The sequence below is a fragment of the Oncorhynchus clarkii genome, chromosome 27 (genome assembly GCF_045791955.1).
Source record: "Oncorhynchus clarkii lewisi isolate Uvic-CL-2024 chromosome 27, UVic_Ocla_1.0, whole genome shotgun sequence".
Lineage (NCBI taxonomy): Eukaryota > Metazoa > Chordata > Actinopteri > Salmoniformes > Salmonidae > Oncorhynchus > Oncorhynchus clarkii.
In genome coordinates, this window is record NC_092173.1 from 33,875,794 (window position 1) to 33,882,789 (window position 6,996).

At 39.8% G+C, this 6,996-nt stretch overlaps 1 pseudogene; it reads left to right on the forward strand.

Annotated features, from left to right (window-relative positions):
* The first annotated feature begins 5,972 nt into the window (after positions 1 to 5,972).
* Positions 5,973 to 6,763, forward strand: LOC139385524 (olfactory receptor 2AT4-like; annotated as a pseudogene).
* The last annotated feature ends 233 nt before the right edge of the window (positions 6,764 to 6,996 follow it).

The window sequence follows — 6,996 nt, forward strand, 5'->3', positions numbered from 1 at the left end:
CGGGCCGTAGAGGCGACCTGGCTGGATGCCCACTCTAGCCCGGCCGATTCGGGGAGCTGGAAGGTAACGCACCTGGCTGTACACGCGCACTGGAGACACCGTGCGCTCCACCACATAACATGGTGCATGACCAGTATGATGCTCCCTCCGGTAAGCACGGGGAGTTGGCTCAGGTCTCCAACCTCAATCTCCCCATGTGCCACCCCCCAAAAAAATTGGGAATGGCCTCCCGGTCTTTAGTGCCAGCCTTGTCCCCATGTAATCCTTGGCCCTTTTACCAGCTGCCTCCGCCATCCTTGCTGCTTCAACCTGCTCCCATGGCAGGCGATCTTTTCCAGCCAGGATCTCCTCCCATGTGTAGGATCCTTTGCCGTCCAGGATATCCTCCCATGTCCAGTCCTCCTTACCACGCTGCTTGGTCCTTTGGTGGTGGGTAGTTCTATCACGCTTTTCGTTGCATGAAGAAGGAGTGGACCAAAGCGCAGCGGTGTATGTGTTCATGATAATTTATTAAAACTGAACACTAGAACAAAATAACAAGTGGAACAAAACGAAACAGTTCTGCCTGGTGCAAACACAAAACAGAAAATAACTACCCACAAAACACAGGTGGGAAAAGGCTACCTAAGTATGGTTCCGAATCAGAGACAACGATAGACAGCTGTCTCTGATTGAGAACCATACCTGGCCAAAACAAAGAAATACAAAACATAGAAAAATTAACATAGAATGCCCATCCAAATCACACCCTGACCAAACCAAAATAGAGGCTTAAAAAGCTCTAAGGTCAGGGCGTGACAGCGCCAGACCTCGTCGGGTCAGATTTGAATAGCCCTGATATATAGCCATTGTTTCTTCAAGGATATAACTTCATGAGTTTAGTTGAACAATCACACCACCAGCACAACTAAAATATAAGCTTGTTTTACTCCAATATTTGTAAACAGGTGCAGCACGGTAAGCGTACATTTTCTTTATCATGATCAAAATGACGCCGACAAAACAATAAACAATACAAAAACAAACCGTGAAGCTCAAAGGCAAAGTGCCATAAAGAAAGTCAACTTCCCACCATGATAGGTGGGAAAAAAGGCACCTAGGTATGGTTCCCAATCAGAGACAAAGATAGACAGGTGTCCCTGATTGAGAACCATTCCCTGCCAAAACATAGAGATAGAAATTCATAGAAACACAACACATAGAAATGCCCTCCCCAACTCACGCCCTGACCAAACAAAAATAGAGACATAAAAAGGATCTCCAAGGTGAGGGCGTGACAGGTGTCTTGTTATAAGGATTCCAGAATACTCTTTAATGTTTCAGCAGTGCCATAATGTGCCTTAATTACTTTTGTTTTCCCGATCTGGAATACATCACCATCAAACGTCGACCACATTAGCTGCCGAGAAAACTTTCTTTGGTTATTTTCCCCCAAGCCGAACCAGCGACGGCTCACAAGGAACTACACTGGGCTTTGTGTAAACTGGAAATGGCATATCCTATTACGGCATTTATTGTTGCTAGCGACTTTAATAAAGGAAATCTGAGGATAATGCTCTTAAAATTCTACCAACACATCTCCTGTGCTACACACGGAGAGAACAAACTTGACCGTTATTACTCTCCCTTCCGGGACAGCTATAAGGCCCTCCCCACCCTGCTTTCGGCAAATCAGATCATGCCACCATCTTGCTCCTACGCATGGATAGATGGCAGGATTCACAGCAAATAAAATGTGCAAACCACTGTATTTAACCACGGCAAGTTGACAGGGAACATGGACGGAAACAAACAGACTAGATTTGACCTCTGACCTCTGGCCAAGTCTGGCTGGAGGGTTTATGAACATACTCAATCTCCCCCTATCCCAGTCTGTTGTCCACACTTGCTTCAAGACGTCCACCATTGTTCTAGTACCAAAGATAGCGAAACTAAGTGATCTAAACTACTATCGCCTGGTAGAATTCACTTCTGACATCATGAAATGCTTTGAGAGGCTAGTTAAGGATCATATCACCTGCACCTTACCCGACACCTTAGACTCACAACAATGTGCATACCGCCCCAACAGATCCATAGACGTCGCAATGGCCATTGCACTGCACACTGCCCTATCCCACCTGGACAAGAGGAATACCTATGTAATACCTATGTAAGAATGCTGTTCATAGACTACAGCTCAGCCTTCAAAACCATAGTGCCGAAAGTCAGAAAAGCAATAAAATGAATCGCTTACTTTTGATGATCTTCGGATGTTTGCACTCACGAGACTCCCAGTTACACAATACATTTTCCTTTTGTTCCATAAAGATTATTTTTATATCCAAAATACCTCTATTTGTTTGGCGCGTTATGTTCAGAAATCCACAGGCTCGAGCGGTCACGACGGGGCAGACAAAAATTCCAAATAGTATCCGTAAAGTTCGTAGAAACATGTCAAAACGTTTTTTATAATCAATCCTCAGGTTGTTTTTAAAATAAATAATCGATAATATTTAAACTGGACTGTAGCTTTTTCAATAGGAGAGAGAGAGAAAATGTCTGCTCCAAGCTGCTCGAGCATGCAAACCTCTGCTGGCACCCAGCCATCCACTGACCCAGCCTGCAATATCAGTTTTCGCCTGCAATATATTGACAGTTTTGGAAATTTTTGAGTGTTTTCTATCCTAATCTGACAATTATATGCATGTTCTAGTTTCTGGGCCTGAGAAATAGGCAGTTTCATTTGGGTACGTTTTTCATCCAAACATCAAAATACTGCCCCCTAGTATCAACAGGTTAACTGACTTGCCAGGTTAAACAAAAATATACTATATTGTAGTCATGGCTAATCCTATATAACTACTGCTGTACACACATGTTCTATTCACATACTGTTCATACTGTCTATACACACCGTTCACGTAAATATATATTTATATTCCGGACTCTGGTCTGGAAGCTGATTTCCTACAATTCTATCCATTTTGTCATGGGTTTTGTACTGTGAAATTAAATCAATTATTCTCAACATAGCTCGTTTTAATCTTTCTACTGCTGTACATAGCATTTTAGTTAGTGTTTATACTGTCGTGTCTTTACTATCATTAACTGAAGACTGATAGTTTTTATCAAAGATTCCCTGTAATTAGGATTACGTGATTAGACTGATTAATCATGTAAACATAATTACTAGGAAGTCGGGGCACCAAGGAAAAATATTCTGATTACAAAGTTATAATTTCCTAAAATAACTTTTCAGATATTTTGTCTGATCAATTAGTCTTCAAATTAATGAATTATTTACTTTACCTCACGTTAGTCTCATTCCAGATGTTGTAAATTGTTGGTTATCTGAACGAACCCAGTCTTCACTATGAGTCATCCATACATCAATTGTCTTAAATAATTTATTTATTACTAACTAAGTAATTCACAGAAATGCATAAACAAACAAACAAGGTAAATGTGGTTACATGAAATGATAGGAGAATGTGCCCTAGTGGGCTAAACCGGCATGGCGGCTTGTTAGACAAAAGGGGAAGTGGGGGTCGACTAAGAAGTCACTACGGAGTGATAATTACAACAATTGAAATGCTAATCCTTTTCACATGAACGCTCACTCATTCGGGAACAATTGCAATCAATATACTATATATATTTACGCTCAGTGTGTCATCTTGATCGCTGGTGAAAAGGTTGTTTCTTTTGTAGAATTGTCCGTCTCTCTCCCTCTCTCTCTCTGTCGTGATTATAGTGGCTGGTTCAGAGTGACGTTCATTCGTTTCATTATAGAATGGATGTTTCGGCGGTTGTCGTTCTTCGCGTTCAATGATACCGAATTCCTAGCTGCAGACTAGTAATTAATATCAAAGACTTGTTCTTATTCTGTCAGTATCGATAGTCTAAGAGTTTAACCACGTGGTATGGTTAAAAGATTCAGCAATGGTCTACAACCTAGAGAAAAACATGATCTGCAACCTTTAGCCATTTCGTAATTGAGGTAAGCTCGGTCTGCTGATCGAAAACCCAAGTGGGGGTTTTATTCGGAATGGCAGAAAAGGGCTGTCCCAGGATGTCTGACCCTAACTGGGCTCAGGTGCGTCCTCTGATTTAGTTCAAATCCAATTCCCTTTTTGAGTTTTCCTTCATTAAACAGTCCAACATCATATTGTAAAATTGTGTAAACAGTATCATACTCACTCATTCATCTTATACAACAATTAGATGTAATATATATCTGGGGCTATTATAAAAACAGCGTTATGGTAATGTGGCCACACAGCCTCCCATGACCTTCCCCAAGTTGTGACAAACGGACCAGTTGGTAGCTGGATTCTTCACCGATCTTTTATACTTTCTCTGGAACATGAAATTTGTTCATACCTCAAGTTCTGTGAGGTGAAAGGATTTCCTTTGTCCTCTATGAAAATCTACTATCTCTATACTGTGTGTCCATGATGAGATCCTCAGGAATTTATGAAGTCTCTCTGACCACAGCAACCTAGTTGAAGGAGGAAAATGGGAGGCAGGGAGAGGGGGATGGGGCTTGCTATACCCAAAGAGGCCAACGTCAAGACAATACCAATGTGTACGCGACCAATAAACTTTTATTTGATGGTATTTAACACTCCCAGTAGTTATTAGCCCCCTGCTTTTAATTCCTTGGGGGGAGTAAATGAAAGTACACGTCATGAAGCAGGGTGAGACACAGAACTGGGCTCAGATTCTTCCTCATGTCTATTTTCTGTAGTGTAAAAAGACAAAAACCTCAAAGGAAAGTGTAATATGTCAAAGGTAGTCTAAAGTTATGGTAAAACCACTATTTTAGACAACAAGCTATGAGACATTCAGCAGACAAAGTTAAATTAAAGGCAAAGAGGTCATCGCCATCTTGATGGTCTCCCATAGCAGCTAGCCAGATTTACAAACCAGATTAACATATTAAGAGGGCCAAATACCTATCTTTTTTTGTTGATAAGTTTAATGAAATAAAAACGTGTGTCTTTGAATACTTTGTGTTTTGTGTAGACATTTTGCATCATTACATAATTATTTAAGTAAATAAACGACAAAGAACAAGAGAAAACACTCATAAACCCTGTGGGGATCATTTACTTAGGGAGTAAGGTCAGGTGTATAATTATGTCACATGGGTATCAACAGTTATTATAAATTGGACACTGCAAGTGTCCATGTCAGACATCAGATTTGGTAAGCCCTGATTTACTTCCATGCAGATCTGGAGTTACATTGCATGTCTTAATCGCTCATGTTATGCATCTTCTTGATGTGTTTTCTGAATATATTTTGAATCTGAATGTGATGGAATATGTTCTCTAATCTTTAGATGACAACATTGGATAAGTTTAGTCCATTATACAAGACTCCATTGAAAGGCTTACTGTGAGGTGCAGCTTTTGTATTGACATGCCCCACTATGGGGCGAAAATAGATTGTTCTCTGTGCGATTGCTGAATAACAGTCATTCATTAATTTTTTTATTATTCATTAAATGTCTTTATATCTTGAAATGAATATGTAGTGGGACATATAATGTGATCCATAATTTGGTATCATGTGTAATATCAATAAGATAATGTGATGTTAAAACATACCGGTGCGTTAGGAGAGATATGTACATTAACCTATTTGATACATATTGCACTGATGTCCTACTACTTTCCCATGTAAAACGTTTAGTCTCAACAAGAGAAATGTATGAAGTTGTATGAACTTGTTATAATACAACCAATTGTTCTACTTAGTTTTTACCTAGTATTGTTAACCCAACTTGATTTTTTGAGCTGTGTTTTAAAAATGCAAGGCAACAGAGTAATTTAAGCTAACTAAAATCAAATTGAGATGACAAAACTTAACTTCTAGGTTTCACGATGAAACAGATAACATATTCATTTGGATTTAAACAAAGTATTCAATAATTATTCTAATCTGTTACTTTCACAGGTTGCTGTCTCTACTAGACCATCATCATGTCAGTGAGGAATCACAGCTTTGTGACAGAGTTTGTCATCGTTGGTTTCCCAGGACTTCAGCCAGAGTTCTACGGTCTTGCCTCAGCTGTATTATTGATTGTTTATTGTTGCACTTTAATAGGAAATGTTGCTGTTCTTATCTTGTTTGCAACTCCTAACATTCTCCAGAAACCGATGTATATTATCTTTTTGAATCTGGTCGTGTCAGACGTGCTATTCAGCACCACCACTTTACCAAAGATTATTGCCAGGTATTGGTTTCAGGCAGGGGCAATTTCTTTCATTGGTTGTTTTTTGTTGCAAAAGCCTGCCCATTGATGATGGTAATTAGGGCCTATCCTCTTCCTTACTGTGACTCAAACACAATCTTGCAGTGCTTCTGTGATCATATTTCTATAACAAAGCTTGCATGCACTGATAGGGCCCCTTATAGTTTTCCTGCTTTTGTTACAGCAATGGTGGTATTACTGGGACCGCTAGTCTTTATTATATTCTCATATTGCTCTATTATTGTGGCAGTTCTTCAGATTGCGAGCCCCCAAGGCCGCCTCAAAACCCTTTCTACCTGCAGTGGTCAGCTGATCATCATTGCCCTGTATTATCTCCCCAGGTGTTTTATTTATCTGTCCAGTAATATCGGCATTAGATTCAGCACTGATTTACATATTGTTATTATCATGTCGTATAGCCTGCTCCCTCCTATGATCAATCCACTGTTATACTGTTTCAAGACAAAAGATATGAAACAGACCTTGATGAAAAAATTCAAGAAGTCAACTGCTCCATAAAAAGAGAATGTCTTTGCTGTTCTGCTATTATGTTTAGAAATACTTGTCCCTACAAGAATACCAACTGAGTACCATATCCTAAATTGACATCCAAAATGGACATATAAAGGGAAAGGAAAAGGGGGATACCTAGTCAGTTGCACAACTGAATGCCTTCAATTGAAATGTGTCTTCTGCATTTAATTGAATCTGATTTCTCTGAATCAGAGAGGTGCGGAGGGCTGCCTATATAA